The following is an 18739-nucleotide window of genomic DNA, read 5'->3' on the forward strand; positions in this document are numbered from 1 at the left end:
TAAGCACATACATTTCTTTCTGTTTCCACAGTCATCACTCAAAAATCATGCCAAATCTTTCAAATGAAGTCCTGTTCTCTAAAGCAGCTCACCGACTCCACACAGCTAACAGATAGAGATTGCATTTACAGCAGGACTTTATCTGAAAAGGCTTTACCAAAGCTGTAATATTTATGTCCCTGTTACTAGGTATTGACTCTAGCTAATGAACAGGATTAATTGTGAATTAATTAATTGTGACCCAATTGCAAATTAATGTTAATTGTCCTCCTTTAAAATAAGTTTTTAGATATTCTCCTATTTAGACCCTTCCTAGTGCTTTGATCTCTCTCCTGCTGTGAAGTCAAATTTACAAGCTAACACTTTCTGCGGTTGTTTCTTAAGAGCAGAAGTTATACTCCATTATCATCTTTTAAATCCGTTGATACCTTCCCCGTTCTGAAATAAGTTCATGTTACGGTTTTCCTGAATCCTCATTTTCTTATATGAATTCTATTCCTTTGGTTGTTCAGGATGGATAGTCTGGAGTTATGTTATAGTTTAAACATACTGATTTCACAGTGTCCTTTACAGGCATGATGCTTTTGATTTAGGCATGATGCTTTTGATTTCTTCTTTCCATCAACCCTCACAAAATTTACATCAGTTTCTTATGGCATTTATCTTCCATCTCCTTGGCAACAATCACTGAGGCAAAGGATTTTTTTTTTTTTTATGATAGGTATTTATGCACTAATTAATCAGTCACAATCCCTAGGGAGAAAAATACCTAAGCACATGCTTAAATTACATCACTGTGCCTAATAATTTTGCTCTCTGAAAGCCTTAGGTGGTAAGGCCAAATCTTGCAGGCCCTGAGACTTTGCACTCAGGCTATGAAAAATGATGTTTATTCTATCCATCCTTTCTGCAATCTTCCTTTCATTTCTCCAGATTTGGTTTTCTTTCCATATTTATACCCTCATTTTGATGCATAATCGTCTCTAGCAACAGATGTTATGTTCTTTGCACATGATCCCCCTGTACTTGGATTACTCTGTATGGCCATCTCAATAGACTATATGTTAATGTCTCTCATACTTCCAGCTAGGTGAGACACATGACAACTCTAGCTTCGAGCATTTTATTGCCAGCTGCTTTTAATTTCCTGGTCCATCACGTACTTTGCTCACCTATCTTGCTCCATTTCACCTATTCCTCAGTTTTCTACAGCTATTTCTTCTGCTAAATTAGCACACTCTTATTTCCCTTTTTTGGGTCATGTAGAAGGTATTTCTCCAACACTCATCGCCATGGATCTAAATGCCAGTTGACTAAATTACAGTCGGTATTCTTTCGCCACCCCCCACCTCTTCATCCAATTGTGTCTACGCGCGACTGAAAACAAAAGGTCAGACGCTGCCCTTAATCTGTCTGTACAACTCCCAGCGGAGCCCAGGGTGACTCAGTCCCGCACAAGGTCTTGGAGCCTGTCACCCTGTTATGCGAATGTTTAACAACAGATGAAGTGAGCCAAACAAAGAACTGAATCCGGGGTTGGAGCCGCACAGTGTGAAGCATTGTACAAACATTTATTGAATGGACAATCACAGCCCACTCTTTACAGTCAACGCCCCCAGACCTACAATGAATTCCATGCAAGCAGACCCTTGCACCTATGGAGAGCCCGCAGAAGTCAAGCATGCAGTGAAGGGATTATTATACTTGCCTATTCCCGTCATATGGAAGTGAAAAGCCATGGGTTCACCTACACAGGGCTGATTGTAGGGTCAGGGCTCGAGTTTCAGCAGGGAAATGCAAGGAACCAGAACAAGGCAGAAACAGAACAAGGAGGCGTCAAGGCAGGATTTGGCACGACGAGCCTCGGTCACGGTTCACCAGTGAGGAAGAATGCAGGAACGCTACAGTGCAGCCGGTTCACTACAGCCATCTCTCTACGCAGGTGGTTTTTTCCCCTCCCTTGTTCCACTTCAAACCCCATCCTTATTCTTCCCCAGAAAACATACAGAGAATGTAAAACTCTGCTGGGAAAGTACTGTGCACCAAATGTTTGGATGGATTTCATCTTTTTACATTAGTAGTTTTATGTGAAATTAGCAATTTTCTGTCATTTCATACTGTCATCATATCACATCAACACTCAATTTAGCTAGCAACGTATGAAAATAATATCATATTAGAAGTTCCTTCATAGGCAGTGAAAACAAGCTCTTATCTGATAATAAGACAATATGATGGGAATTGTTTAATACAATACATCTTTTGCATTGCATTTAGCTAAGCTACATTTTTTTTTGCCTTTCTGGACTCACTTTCAAGACTGTCTGGAACTATTACAGAATGGCATGATTTGCAGATTGGGAAGAAAATCCTGCTTCAGCTTTATGTAAGATTTTGAAAGACAGACTAAAGTTTCCTCTGGGGGAAAATGTCCTGTCGTCTGTGCCGTTCCGCCTCTCAGAAGGTTATTACCTAGAATAAGGGCTACCATTCCTCATGCTTGAAAGCATAAATTAAATGGATCACCAACTGGGGTCAGAATGAAGTTTTCTATGTGGTATTGTACAATTTAAAGAGGTTTATTCTTTATTTGGAAGCCCCTGAATTCAGCCCGTATTAGACATGGAGTATCCGACTAGGCAAGTCACTGGTCAGTTCCGATATGGAGGGTCTTATTTTCTTTTTCCTTTGTTATATCGAGGTAGGTACAACGGCCCCTCATCGTTCTGAATTTAGTTGTAGTCAGACCTAAGGAACAGGAGTATACCAGAGCCAAAATCACAAATTCTCTGATTAAAAATCCCCAAATCTGCTGCATTTTTCAGTTATTAAAGTGAAACATCACTATATATATACACATACATACATACATATATATATACGGGTATCAGTTGAACACAATGTTTTATTGATATATCTACAATTTTAAAGCAGCCTGGAAGCCTACCAGTCTCTTACTCACTATAATAAAATTAATTCTAAATACCTATAAATACTGGCATTTGATTTGGCAGCCTGCCCCTGCCCCATGCACAAATCTGAAGGACACGTTCTCCCCATGTCCCCCATGGGAGTGTGAACAGTGGGGGGAGAGCCAACTTCCCTCTGCCCTCCGGATGAGCTGCCTGCAGCCCTGCCCACTCCCCACCTGGGCCCTAAGCCCCATGCCCTGCTCCAGCTGGGCAGCAGCCCCAGCCCTGCCCACTTCCCTCCCTCCCTCCCTCCCTCCCTTCCTATGGGGGCCTCAATTCCCCACCCACCCACCTCCACTACCACTACCACCAGACTTACCTGCAGGAGCTGCTCTCCAAGCTGCCTGGTGGCCATGTGAACGTGTATGTGTGCACATGCACATGGCACCCAGGGCTGGACACAGGCATGGGCAAACCGCCCGGGGCCCGGACAGAAAGGGGGCCCAAAAATGGCATTTTTAAAATTATTATTATCATTATCTCTGGCAAAGGGCGGCCCAATACTAAAAGTTCACCTGGGGCCACCAAGAGTCTAGGTACAGCACTTATGGCCTTCCCTTGGTGATCACCCTTCTCCCGGTCCTACCAGCCCCTTGCAGGCTGGTACTGCCAGCCTGCAAGGGGAAATCCACAGTTTCTCATTTTTTTTTTCTTTTAAAGGAGAAAATCTGGGTTGTTCTTCTTAAAATGAGAAAATCTGGGTTTTATCTCATTTTTCCACAGCAAATGGAAAACCCAGATCCCTGCTAATCACATCTGAGCCCCACTGTGCCAGGTGTTTGACTTGCAAGTCACTGTCACTGTCATAGACATTAGGGCTGGAAGGGACCTCGGAAGATCATCGAGTCCAGCCCCCAATTGGCAGCATACTATAGGTATCATGGTGAGGAGAAAAGCAGCATCCTTTAAACCAGGGCTGGCCGGCAGGGCCTCTTGCAAGCTGGACAACCCACCTTCAGCAGTAGGGTGGTGGCTTGTCAGTGTAGCATTGCTGACACAGCTCTGGAGCCCAGGGGTGAGTATTGTTGCTGATCACCCCTGCCTTTTTCACCTGCTGCCAGTTGGAGTTGCTAGTGGCAACTAAAGATCCCCAATTCAGTGGCGGGGAAGACTGTGGGACGAGCAGTGTTGGCACTGCCACACTTAGGCAGCTGCTCTGGCAGCTGCACCAATAAGCCCTGTGGGCCACAACTGAACCCATCGGGGGCTGGCAGTTGGACAGCCCTGCTTAAAATTATTTTAATACCAGGAAATACCAACATCCTCAGAGATACTGAAAGAAAAACTGAATTTCTGAGAACCAAGAAACGGAGTTAGTTTTATGTTAGTTTTTATTATAAGCAGAGGTTGAATTCCATTAGCCTGTGCCAGCCACTAGGCCCATCTACATCTAGCACATTCAGCATTTGTGATCAAGTCATTATTACTGTTTTATTATTTTCAGGAAATGCAGCCTATGAGGAGTGAAAGCACACATCTTCACCTGCCATTAGTGCTGCCATGTGGGTCACAACACAGGTAGAGAAAAGATAATGGTTCTTTTTATTAAGGTGCTTCCTCCCAACTTTGCCCTTGCCTATGTGACCTTGGGCATGTACGTTAACTGGCCTATCTCTGTTTTCTTGTCTCTAAATATGAACTACAATTATGTACCAATTACTAAATTTACTAATAGGAAAGCAGTACATGGGAAAGCACTAAATACTACTGAGGGCAATCTCTTCCCAGGGCTGTGACTTGCACTCTACAAAATAAGAGCGAATTTTCCAAAGGGCACATGTGAGGACTATCAGTGGCCAAGGCTGGAAAGCCTATAAAATTGTCACCTGGTTTATTTATGCCTGAACTTCAATATTAAAATACATATTATCCAAATATGTATCCATATATGCTCCAGATAACTACTATTCTAATATCTTCCTTTTAGAGTCCATTTTCTATTTCTCAGCACTTGGGTGTTTTAACTACTATTAGAAGGGGTATGTGCAAAATTCCACAGTCAGTTAAGTTAATCACAACATGAAGCTAACAACTATGGAGTCTCAATGACATACCTTAGCCCCGATCAATTTTTGTAAAGTGGTGATTTGAAATTGCAGCAGAACAACTCCCCCTTGCATCGACCAATTTGATAGGAATGAACCTTTTTTAAGGAACTGAATTTTACACTCAAGTCAAAAGTGCTGAGAACAGCCTGTAATTATTCAACACATTCCTTCTTCCAAAAGAACGTCAGAGACAGGATTTAAACAGTAGCTAAGAATGAGACATTTTAATTTTAAACGTAGTTGTCCTTTAGCAGAATGATTGGATCTGCATGAACAAATCATCAGTTAATGCACTGGAATTGTCTGCAATCCAGACATGTTCATTTCACCCAGAAAATTTAACAGTATCCAGCAGAATATCCACTTTTCAACAGTGATTGATATAAAAAAAAAAAGTGGTATTTTACTTGTCCATTAAATAAATGAATTTCTCCCCTGGCCAGTGGTCCCATGCATTTTAAGTGCTGTGTTGCACTGACTCTGATTGTCTGTGTCTTGATGTGCAGTTTGTTCACCGCACTTTTAAAACAGAGCCATAAACCTGCAAGTTTTCTCTGTAAGAGGGCCTCAAAGGAGAAGGCCCGAATGATCTAACCAGGAGATGTGGAGTTTGGGGGCCTAAAGTCCTGCATGAATATTAAGTAGGTTTTTGCTCTGCCTCTGCTTTTCCTGGGCACTTGCAGCTTGGCTGCTTGGGGCTGGGATCAGCGGGGCAAGGTGATCGGCTGTTGGGGGTCACATGCTCTCAAGAGCTTCTCTACAGTGAGTGAAGGGAACTTAGGTTCTTAGAAGATCAGGGCTGGGGTGGCAGGTCAAGGAGACCTAGGCAACATCTTCTGACCATCCCATAAAAAGCAAGAGCACAGTCCTGCTAGGCAACAAGCTCTTGCTGAGCTCCTAGTACAGTCATTTGGAGTCAGAACAAACCAGAGTCAGCAAACTTTATGGTTATTGCAAGGGTGGGTGGGGGAAAAAGAGGTGGCAGAAGGAAATCCAAAGAAGAGAGTCGAAGGAGATCTGCCACCAGTGATTTTTTGTTTATTTGTTTAAATGTGTCCTATCTGGTGCAATTTCACATATCCCCCATAAACACACATGTGCACGCACACTATAATGGAAGCTGCCTTTGCTTGGCAATAAAAGTGGAGCGGATACGCCATGCACTTGTGGAAGTTGCTCCACTCTAGTTTAAAACTAATCCTCAGAAACTTAGGGCAAGGGAAGGATCCAGAGGAAGCACAAACCATGTCACGGGAGCTCAGCCAGAGCCTTATTTAAAACCCTGAATCAGGTAAGACTTCCCCGTCCCTTCCCCTCCGTGTTCAGAATCACCTCCCATCCTCTCCTCCCCTATTCCCCTGCTCCACCCACCTGTTGCTGCCACCTTCCCTAATGTCTCTGGCCGCCCTGGGGGTGGGGAGGGCTCCAGAGCCACTCCTACCCCCTCCTGCTGGGCTGCAATAGGGAGCTGGCTCAGCCTGGAACAGCAGCAGAGCGGGGTAGTAGGTGGGTTCCTCCTTCCTGCCAAGTGCCCCTGGGTGTTCCCACCCAGCCTGGGAGCAGGCTTAGAGAGGGGGAACTCACTTGCCATAGCTGCTATCCACAGCAACAGCAGGCAAGGGAGAAGGGGTGAGTAGGTGCTGCTGTGCACAGAGGAGAAGCCAAGAGCTGGGGAGGTCCCTGGCTGCTGCGCCCGTGGCAGTCTGCCCATCCCAGTTGGGGAAGGGGTCCCTGAGATGGGGGTGCAGCTACTCCTGAAGCACTGGTCACTGCTCCTGAAGTCCCCTTTACAAACCCTGGACCCGTCCATGCTTAGGACAGTTACGTCCCAGTATGCCTGTCAAGTATCTCCTTCCCTGTCCAGTTTCATCAGCCTTTTGTGTAATGCAAACTAGTTAGTACAGAGCCTAGGGGCTGGGCTCTGTAATAGTGTTTACTGAGGGCAACCGTCGTCGTGGGAGACTGTTGGCTGTGTCCGTGCCTTGCTACAGAGCAAGATTACCATTAAGTAGCATTCGGGGTATGTTATATTGTAGTTGTAACCTTGTTGTCCCCAGTTGGTTAGTCAATTTGCAGTGTTCAGTACCATCTTAATCAGGTTCTCCTCTCCCACTCGATAAAAAAAGTAATTATTCACTCTCAAGCCCCTTCCCTCTCAAGGCTGAAAATGCTATTATGACATAAAAATAGTTCCACTCCTCTTCCTCTTTCTTCCCCCAGTCCAGGAAGTCTCTCTCATTTCTTCTCTAGCCTTTTTATTCCCACTCCAGGACTCCTTTGCTAGCTCTAGCACCCATCTCCATGCTACATCTGCCCTAAACCTATCTCACCTTCCTGGTAACGTTATCATCTCCCAAATCTGTAGTGCCTCCTTCCTCCTGTCTATCCACCCTGAATTTCATCACCAGTCACACTTTCTGTAATAGGCTAAATACTCTTGACGGTTACGTCACACAGATCCAACTTCTGCATGACCTTATACAAGTACCAGCAGCTGGCTCCAGGCACTGCCAGCAAGCCTGTCTAGGGCTGGATCCTGAGTTGGGTGATTTTTCTTTAGCGCTTTAATATGGTAACAGTAGTCCACACCAGGTGATTTTTCTTTAGGTCTGTACCATTCCAAGTATAATGGGATCCTGATCCAGTAACCAGGACTGACCTCCTGGCTGGCTCCAGCAATTAGTCTACTCAGTAACTGATAAGGTGCCCAAGTCGACCCTGATGGATGGGGCAGTCTGATACCACAGCAGTAATAGCATTTAGGATGTTTCTGTTTTCCCTCTGGCAGTGTGTGCTCATTTCATAGAATCAAGAATTTCCAGGGGAAAATTTCAATTCTGCAAAACCATTTTGAAACACAGACTATGCGACTGCCATCCTGGCAGGCTCTGATCTATTTTGGCTCTGCCTGTATGAATTTTCTGGTGTTGTCCGTGTGAAAGTCATTTGGTTCTGCTCATATGAAAGCCCTTCCTTTAGGGAGAAAAAACAAAGAAACAAAAACCACTGATGTTTCAGTCTGACTTGGAATAGAAACATTTCCAAAAACTTGATCTCTTGCAGAAATGGATTTCCATTTTTTGAACAGCTCTATCTGACAGAACCCGGATACAATAGCAGAGACAGGTAGTTAGCTGTGTTAGTCTTAGGTTAGGCAGAAGGGAGGGTACCTGATAGACTAACTGAATCAGAGATGCATAAGCAAGATCTTACTTCGTCAGATACCATGATCCAATTAAATGAGCCCTTGCTGACAAAAGCTTGGGCATCTCTGATTCAGTTAGTCTGTAAGGTGCATCTCTATCCTGCCTTCTGGCTGAATACAATAGGTTGTGTTAGAGCACCAGAGCTCTCTGCTAGGTAGTAGATTTGAGCATCAGGATTTAAGCAAAGTGAGGGGAACGTAGCCAGCGACTGCTTGCTTGTTGTTCCCTTTTTTCGGGACTGGAGGTGGGAACAGAAATTACTCCATGTTTCAACAGAGATCTTGGAAAGCACTTTTGGAACAAAGAATAGTCTCTGTTTTCACTCCCTCTCCCACAAAAGACAATAATGAACAAGGAGCTGGCTGCTGAGATACTGGAACAGGGGCACTGGAAAGTATTTTTGAAAGTGTTTTCCCCTCCTTTGAACTTCCTGTGATGTTTCTCTCCAGGTGGATAAAATGTTTTTGGGGTTTTTAAAAATATCATGAAAATGCAGCATTCTGTTCTCCTTTTATGAGAAGCCCCCTTTCCTTCAAAACGAGACATGTCAAGCCATTGACCTAAGTGGGTTGACTCTTCCTATTAAGGTCAACAGGCTCTGGCACAGGTTTCTTTTTAATGCCTTGGCTAGTTTTCATTTCTTTGCAATTATTCAAATATGAAGCCTTAATTTTTTTTCTGGGTTTTTTTTTTGTTTTGTTTTGGTTTGGTTTTTTTTGTTAATCATGACATCATGGGTGGAAACAGGGCAAAGCAAGCAGCCCCAGAGGAAACTAAAATCAATCCTAGCTGCTCATTAAAAGGTAAACCGTCAATAATCTTTGTCAGGCCTTTTTATCTTGGGTTTTAGCACAGTGTGATCCCTAAGGCAGCATGTGGTACTGAGATTTAAAATGGTTCCTGATTTCCACATCTCCATCAGGAGGATTAACTCTTTCATCACTAGCTCAAATTACTTTGGTTTGAATAAGCATGTAAAACATGGCAAGCTACTAAAGGGGAGAGTTGCTTTAATAGCTTTTCTACTTCTTTTTGGATGAGAAATAAGAGCAAACCTCCGATCTGTGTTATGAACAACTTCAGTCCGGAAGATCTTTAGTGGAAGCATTTATACCATATTAACCCAGATCGGGCCCATCTTCTTTTACATTTTTCTATGTTTACACACACACAGATATATTAACAGAAAGTGTGTAAGCTTGGGGGGCAGGGGTTCTTCTGCGGCAAATTTTAAATAGTTTATGTAAAGCATATGAGGAGGGATTTTTTTATATCAAATCCAGTCAATGCTGCTGTAAAAGTTTTCCAGATATTTTATTGGAAAGAAACCCTTCATTAAGGGCATTTACTCCCTCTAAGTGAGGGTGAATTCCTCCCATCGGTTTGCTGACTAGATGCAAGATTAATGGTAGAAATGGCAATGACTGATCTCCATCATTGCTTCTCTACACAGGAGTATGTATCGTGTGCCACATACCCTGAAAACGTAATTCCCCGAGAGGACCATTACTTCTTTTCTTCATCACAATACCTTATTAGGATACTTGCAGTGTTGTCTCTCTAAATGTCCCACGCGCATTTGAGCTGCTGGAATGGGGGGAAGTTATGAATATTTGGCACTAATCACTATGGGGGGTTTTGATCCTACTATGTGAAATTCATCCCTGTTCTGATAGGTTATGTGCAGGGATCTGGGTTTTCCATTCAGCATGGAAAAATGGGGTGAAACCTGGATTTTCTTATTTTGTGGAGAAAAACATGGATTTTTCTCACTTTAAGGGGAAACACCTGGATCTCCTCCTTTAAAGAAGACATGGTGGGTTTCCTCTTGCAGGCTGACAGAGCTGCAACCTGCAAGGGGCTGTGGGGAGTGGGAGGAGGGCAGGCAGGCAGGGGTGCCATGTGCATGTATGCTATACACATTACAGGGGTGGTGGTGTGGAGTTAGGCCACTCGCTGCTGCCGGGTGGGCAAAAGGCGCCTCACCATGGTGGAGTGGGAGCCACTGCCACAAGCCTAAGCTTCCCCACCCCTATCTTCCCTGCCCACTGGGTCTTGTCTGCTGGGACAAGGAGGCTCCATGGGGAGGGCAGCAGGGCGGGGAGCCCGGGCCTGCAGCGGTCAACCCATTGGTGTGGGGGAAACAGGTGGCTGTGGGTCAGGAATGAGGGGCACTGGCGGGGCTAGGGGGCTGTGGCTTGTGAATGAGGGGCAATGGCATGGGCAGAGCACCAGTATATCAGAGCTGCTCAGCATCACAAAGCAGTAGCAGGGGAGAGCTGCAAGCTGGACTTGTGTCCTGGTGAGCCAAGGGGGTAGAGGGAGCTCTGATTTTCCACGATAAAAACCCCCAAATCAAATGCCAAAATGTATAGGTATTTAGAAGTAATTGTATTATAGTGATTGAGGCACTATTAGGCTTCCAAACTGCTTTAACGTTGTAAATAACTCAATAAAACATTGTGTTCAGCTGGTGGGGGGGGGGGTGTGTGTGTGTGTTGGGGGGGGGGGCATTTTAATCACAGAAAAACACAGATTTTGGGGGGTTTAACCAGGGAATTTGCGATTTTGTATCAATCAGGATCCCTGGTTATGTGTAAGCACTGGCTATGGATGGGTTGTGTAGTCACTACATATGCATATTTCAAATTGTTTGCCCTTTTCCCCTATGTATCAAAGAGGGCTCAAATGGAGCTTCAAATCGAAACCCTACACATTTGTTTTGCAGAAAGATGCAGTGCTGCTCTAGATACCACACAGAGCGATTAAACCGAGAGAACTGCCATGGCTGTCCCTCACTCTAATACATAGAAATGACCAGAGATTCCAGTTTCTTCCTAAGACATAGATACGGAGCCATGGGCCAACTTCCCTGTCAAACACATACCTAACTGGAAAGCTAACAGCAACACTACAGGTTTATAATCTCTTATAATCAGAGACCCAAGGAAGAATATCTTGCTTTCAAAAGCTCACCTAACTTTATCCCAACTACATATTTGGTCCAATAAAAGATTAGCACCCAAGATATCCTTGTGTCTCTTAAAAATAGCCATTATAGAAGTGCTCCATTTCAATGTTAGGGCCAAATTGTGCCATCATTCACACAAGAACCCATGCAGGAACTTCAACCTGGGTAAGAGCAATGAGAGTGAAGGGACAAGTCGGCTCTGAATTATGAAGTGCTTCAAAAACGTGCAGTAGACTGACAGTCATATTTTATCATCATCCGACAGCCACATTCCTCTGCTTGATGCTTGAATTCCTATAGTAAGGTAGGATTGAAAATAAAATCTCATAACCACACAGGCCACTGAAAAGAAATCCAGTCTTGCGATACAGGTTTGAAGTGATCATGCTAAAAGAGATTGTAAAACAGCAATGGAATACAGTTTATGGGAAGCCTTATAAAAACAGCCATTCATTTATTAGAGATCATCCCTTCTTGAGAAAAAACAGCATCCATCTACCAAGAGACACTTAGCTTAATCAACAGTATTTATTTAAGCTAGTCAGTATGAATACAGACCTGTAAAATACGCTGATTTATTCTGCTAGTTACTGCTGGATTATATATTAAGATAATTATCCACTGTACTTATATTATTGAAAAGGGTTTGATTTTTCCTCTATCTATTTTGGGAGGTAAAATCATAAGAGAATTATGAAGTCCTATAGAATTTAATGTGAGCGTCTCATTTAGAATTATAATTAATTTAATTTGTTTAGTCTGTATTATGCCTCTAGGACTAGATCTTCAAATAGATTTAGGCATGGCAACGTTCAGCATCATCTTGCCTAATTTTCAGGACCTATAATAGGAATCCACAAGCCCTATAATATATGAGATAACCACCTAGGTTTCCCAAACTGTGAATGGGTGAAAAGCCAGCGCTGAGGAACAGGTTTTACATCTGCCAAAACACTGAATGGAAGGATGATTAACTAGAGAAGAGGAAATGCTGAAGAGAAGGGTGTGTCTGACATTTTAACTCTCTTCTGATTTCAGGCACCTCCCAGTAAATCTTGTATTTATGTGCAATTGGGATTCACAGTCCCAAGCCATCTTGTGCATGCAACCAAGTTCTCCCTCTTGCTACAGATGACTGACTTGCTCTTTCTTTTGAAAAAAGAAAAAAGCTTATATTAAGATTTTATATAATATCCTAGTGGTGAGAGCACTTGCCCCAGGCATAGAGGTTCAATGACCTCCATGGCCTGCGGGGATTCAAACCCATAAATTCCCCTCCTCCTGGGAGGAAGACAACCTCCAGGCTACAAGCAAGGCTCTGGTGGGGCACACTCCAATCTTCCTATTGAACCTGCGCCATTTTTCAGAAAGGAACATAAGATTCATGGGGCCGGAGATAGACAGCACAAGAGGGAGAATAGCTCAGTGAAAGCACAAGTGCCTTCTGCACAGAGACATAGGTGGAAGATGGATGTCAAGATGCTTAGACCTGCCAGGATGGCAGGAGTACTGGGTATACACAGAAGCAGCACTCCTAGCAAATTTTATTGGCAAGGACTCGGATTTCTTCGACAATGTCTGGCATGATTCCTGTGAATTATACTCTTGGATTTAGATGCCTAAATTCCATCAAAGTCATACTCCATACATCTAATCCCTTTGGTTATTGGGGCTGTAGTGCTTTCAGGAGAGGTGGATTTTTGCACTGACATTAGAAGATAAAGCTTGTAATTTTGCATGTTTCTCTTTTGTAGGACATAAACCCAGTGCTCCTGAACACTTAGCTACATTTTACACCACAAAGGCCAAATATCCTTTTCTATTTCCACCCAAGAAGCAACCTTTTAAATCACTGAAACCACTTGAATCTTTTCTCTATATTACAGGCTGATCTGGAAATGTTTAATAGGAATCAAATGTTTAATAGGATCAAAAAATGAGCAAACACAGTTGGACAGAAGAAGCTAATAGAGGCCTGACCTTGGACAAGCTCCAGAGGAAGTTCCACAGCTACCAGAAGCACTATTAGGAGAGTCATCCAAAAGACCATATAAAAATCAAGTGAACGACCCAGCCACCAGAAAACAAAAATCATTGTTCATGTCAGCATCTGGGCTTTGCAGCTGCCAAGAGAGCAGGAGTACATTCAAACCTTTGAGCAACAGAAAGCTTCTGTGCCAAAAATTAGCTTCAAAACCACTTCCATGTACTTCCATTTGATTTGCAACCAGAGCCAGGTGTGTGTAACAAAGCCTAGGTCCTCCTCAGGATCTAAAGTCAGGGACATTTCAAAGGGGGATTGGTTTGTGACAAAATTATCAATTGAAAAGCACAACTCAGATTTGCATGTTTAACAGGTGAACTCCAAAAGCAGCTGGGTGGCTGGGCATTTGTGGCATACAGAGATTTCCTACTAAGCATGGCACAATGCATCAGAAATGGAAGAGGACAAAGGGAAAAGAAACACATTCAGTTACCACTTGAAATTCATCTAGGGATTTAAATGCACCAGGACAGAAAGACTAGGGAAAATACAGGGGGTCTTGGAGGAGAATTTCTATCCCATTCAGGCAGTGCATTATGATTGATTAGGGAAAGTGTTTCTATAACCATTATATACTACTCATGCATACAAAAACTGTATTGTGCCTCATATCCAAGCCGCTAAGAGTGCTTTTAGCAGTTTGAACCTTCCATTTTTCAATGCACAGGTAATTATCTCCAAGCCTACCAACAGGGTTTAAGGCCAACTACAGAGAGTCCCCAAAAGTAGGCACAAATTATCACTGAGAAAGCAACATTCATTTGCATTCACATCTCTAGCTGGCTGTAGGCCACGTGCAGCCTAGCACAAACAAATATATGTTCATAAGTCAGATGTGGAGAGTGACTGATCTAAGTAGAAAATAATGCAAGACGAGAAGAATGAAAAGGTGAATGTGTGCAAAACCCATAGGTCCGGGAACACTGCTCTGCAAAGCACCAATGGTTCCCTATTATATTCCCTTACTGCTCATGGGTTTAATGGCCACAAATATAACCTTAAACTAAAATTTAGAAATAAGCTTCCAGATTCCCACTGGTATAAATGGCTATACCTCCCCTGAAATCAAGGGAATTGAAGTTAGTTGAAGTCATTTACCCCAGTGGAAAAGCTGGTCATATACATTAAGATTTAGGGTGATGCAAAAATCATAGAAAAACTGCAGAATATTTAAAACAGCTGGGTTTTGGGGATTTTTTTCATTTTGCAATAAGCAATGAAAGAGCTCAGTCCTATAGGAACAGAAGTCCCAAACTGCTGATGCAGTTCAGTAGACCAAGAAGGAATCAAAACATTTCCTAGAGATGGGAAGATATTGAACTTATGAAGAAACACAAAGCTTGCAGGTAAGGAAATGAGAAAGTGTAGTCTGATAGTCACAGAGAGGAAAGATCACGAATAGGATCCAACACTTGTTTTACACTATGTGATGCGTAGAAAACAAGTTTGCATTTCAGACAGAAACAGTTAATAAAAGCATATGGATTGATATCTACTTTTAATCAGCACTCCATCATAGTCAAGACTAAGCAGTATAAAGTGATCCATTTAGAAATGCAAGACTACAAGTGTGCAAATGAATATTTTAACTATGGCATTTAGATTAATTTTATGCTGAAAACTGCCCATCTCCACTGAAGAGATTTCTTCAACTGAAATATGTTTTTAAAGTAGGCTAAGCAAGATACTCCAAACAGATTTATTAGCTCATATATAGCTTTCACTGACTTCAAGTGCAGCAGTGTCTGATGTCCAATACATTCTGATTTTTTAAAGAAAAGCATGAGAGCATTCCTACAACTACTTAGCATTTGCATATACCGTATGTAAACTGACAACCGGAGGAACTGCATGTGGAAATAACTGAGAGGATATTTGTACTGTGTCTTTAAAGCAGTACGAAGAAGCTAAATATGAAATGGGATAAGAAAAAGGTTCTAAGTGGAAGTGCCACAGTGAAATAGAAATACATTGCCATTAGGGAAAACTATTTTTTTTAATTTTAGTAAAGCTCTCCAGTTGTGCATACCACAGGAATTATGCACACCTATCCCACAACAGGTGCGAGCACATTTTCCTAAAGTCCTGTCCTAGAAGTTCAAAGCATACAAAACTCTACAAAATCATTTTTGTTTTTCAACCTAATTTTTTTTTTTATGTGATGATGTAACAAAGCTTTTAGGTGTTTCCAGCATGTCATACAAGTTTCATACCCATACAGCAGGGCAGGGATGACGACAGCCTGTTAAACAAGAAGTTTGGTTTGGGTTCTGATATCACGATCATCAAAGACATGGTTTTGGCTTCATCATCACCAGTGTAAATAACTATGCGCTCAAAGGAGTGCTTAGGTATTGAACTGAGTGTTAATGGTATGACCGCTAAAAATGATCACAGAAAAGGCTGCTCTATTCTAATGTCAACTGAAGAACTTTACTCAAATTTTCAAAATTGTTTTAATATTATATATTTATATTATATAGAGTCAGGTGTATATACACCATATACATGGGGTTATGCGTGCAAAGTTTTTGTATAATTTAAAATAAATATATAGGCCATTTCTATTTTACATTCAAAAGCAGATATATAAATACATTTTCCTAATAGTAGCACTAATACAACTAGTCCATTTTTGCTGTATCCCAAATCTGAAATGATATATTTTTGCAAGATGCAATTTCTACCTGCATGAATGTACATTCTGAACTGCATCGCTGTCATTTGTCATCAACACTGACCAGGCTTTCGCTCAAGATCGTGTTAATGTAGCACCCAATTCAATTACAATAAAACTAGCCATCCATAAAAAACCCACGCAATGTTATGAAAGCTTTGAAAAATCTCCTTTTTTGCGTTCCTACAATGCAAGAAAACTATTATATATGTTATCAAATTAAATTCTGGCAATTTATTTTTGCATTTAGGCCTGTGACCTTCTCTCAGTGGTTAAAAATGTGGAGAAGCAGTGGAGAACTTAGATGATACCTTTGCTCCCTGATTCACAGAGTCAATTTTTTAAAAAGCACCAACTATTCCTTAGTTGTCCGACAATCAATAACATCTTCCCTTAGGGAGTTCCTAGAGCATACAGATGCAATAAATTCCTCCCTTCACCTTCATCTTGCCAGGCAGGATCATGGCCCTAATTAGTTAAACCATGGACATATTTTAAATATGCAAGGCGTGTGGTCAGGAAAAGGGCTTCTTTGTTTAAGCAAAACATTTTCCTTATTAATAGTATCCCAATCTGTGTGGCTCCTTGCCAATCTGTTGTAGAGAAGCTACTCCACCATCAGTGCACTAGAGGGTTCCCTGTATGCAAGCCTCTGAAATCCAAAAATCAGACAAAGGAACAGACTGAGATTTTAATTCAAGATCCCACAGCTGAGGTACGTGAACAAACTGTGGGTGGGGAGAAGAGCAACAAAATCAGAGAAGGCTGAAAATATAATAATCACACTAGCTGAACTCAGGATACAACTGTACAGAAACATGTTAGCAACTATATATTTTCCCCTTCATGGGTATTTATCTGTAGAGAGGTTTTGTTCACAGGTCAATCTTTTCAAAACCACATAAGGTACTAACATTGGTGGCTTTGTTTTCAGAATGGCTTCACTTTCTAAAAAATCTATCTGTAAGGGAAGTAGAGCACTTAGCCATTGTGAAAATTAGACTATCTAGGTGCTCACGTTTAGTGCTAGGATGCCGTCTTGAAACCTTTATAACTATTTGCCAAGGCAGCCGTGGGTGCTTGAAGAACATCCTAAGCAAAATTTTCACTATTCCACCAACATACCCCACTGAGTCATACTGAAAACTGTACATACTGGGCATGTCTACATGTGCTATTAATTCAAAATAGGCTTACTGTGCAGTAATTTTACTGCACAGGAAGCCTATCGGGGGAGCACATTTGCACGAGCTCCCTCTTGGGAGCAGATTTGCTCCCACACTGCTCTGCCCCCCTGCTGCAGCCAGAGAGAGCTCCAAGCTCCCCCACGTGCTAGCCCAGGGCGTGGCAAGGAGCACAGCTGTTTCCTGGTCCCATACCTGTTGGGAGGGGTCCTGATGTGCCTGGGGTGGGAGAGCTGCTGCTGCAGAGTTCTCCCACCCATGCACATGGGGACAGTGCAGCCCAGGGCTGTCCTGTTTTGGGACAGGTCCCTGCCAGCTCTGGGTTGGGTGGACAACTCTCCTTGCACAGGGAGCTCCTGGCCCCAACTCCCTGATTAGATTGGGGCATAGCTGCCTGCTGTCAGAGTGGGCTCCAGGCTGAGACAACGTCCCCTGCCCCAGCACCAGGCAGCTCCCAGCCCCAGCTCTGCAAATTTGCCCCCAGTCAGCCTTCTACTTGTGGGCTACCGCTCAGTAACTAAAGCACGATTAATTTGCCACCTGCATTTGTAGGTAGCAAATTAACCATGCAGTTGACTAATTGACTGTGCAGTAAGCATCTGCACGTGTAGACAATGACATTTTACCGCACAGTCTATTAGTCAACAGCGTGGTAAAGTGTCTCATGTAGATGTGCCCAATGACATGTACCTTATGTACATATACATATGACAGTATTACCCGAATAATGACCACAGAATTTTCTTCTCTTGGCTTGCGTGCATATGAAAAGAAAAGTGTCAAGTGTGGGAACTATTCTGGATTTCACTTGACTGAGCACTTGAAATTTAGAAGTTCCTTAAACACAAAAACGAATAAAAACAACATTGTTTATAATACCCGTTATAACATGTGACAAAACTCCAGCACAAAACTTGCCTTTTCATCCATGCTTCAAAGAAAGCATTTGTGAATTATCTCTGTTTTACCCTACACTCCCACGTTTCCATATGGCTATGGGTGTTTCAACCAGACATTATTCCACTATCTCATTACTTACCATCTTGTACTGAATCTGAAAAGCTGCTGTCAATGTTAACATTTTTTAATGTTAACAATGTTAGCCAATTGCTGCTTTTGCCATGTACCATAGGTTTCTGTCATTTTGTACATTTTAGTCTCTTAACAAGACTCGGCTCTAACGCTGCATAGAGTGGGCTGAAACCTCAGCCGAGGTTAGCTCTGTTTACTATAATGATGCTCCATCAATTTACTACAGGTGAGGATTTGGCCCAGGCTGAGTTAGCAAGACAAATACAGTTTTAAAGTGGGTCCACATTACACATCCGGGATCCAACAACCTAATTAAAGGTGACATTCCACCCCTGGCAGAATGCTTTACTATTTCCTTGCTTAAATATTGCATGAAGGTCAGGCTTCAATTCATGTATCAATCAAGGTGAATCTCTTTTCCCCTTCTGACACAGGCCAGGATGAATCAGGTCCTTTAGTCTTTTATCCATAGCACAGGGCATAGGACAGCTTTTGTAATCCAAACCACCAATGTAATTTGCTGACATTGTCAAGGGCCAGCTCAGTACAAAGTAACTGGAGCAAGGCTTTCACAATCACTTAATAGGCTACTTTTTTCCCCCCCA

The sequence above is a fragment of the Alligator sinensis genome, unplaced genomic scaffold, assembly GCF_000455745.1.
Source record: "Alligator sinensis unplaced genomic scaffold, ASM45574v1 scaffold941_1, whole genome shotgun sequence".
Taxonomy (NCBI): Eukaryota; Metazoa; Chordata; order Crocodylia; family Alligatoridae; genus Alligator; species Alligator sinensis.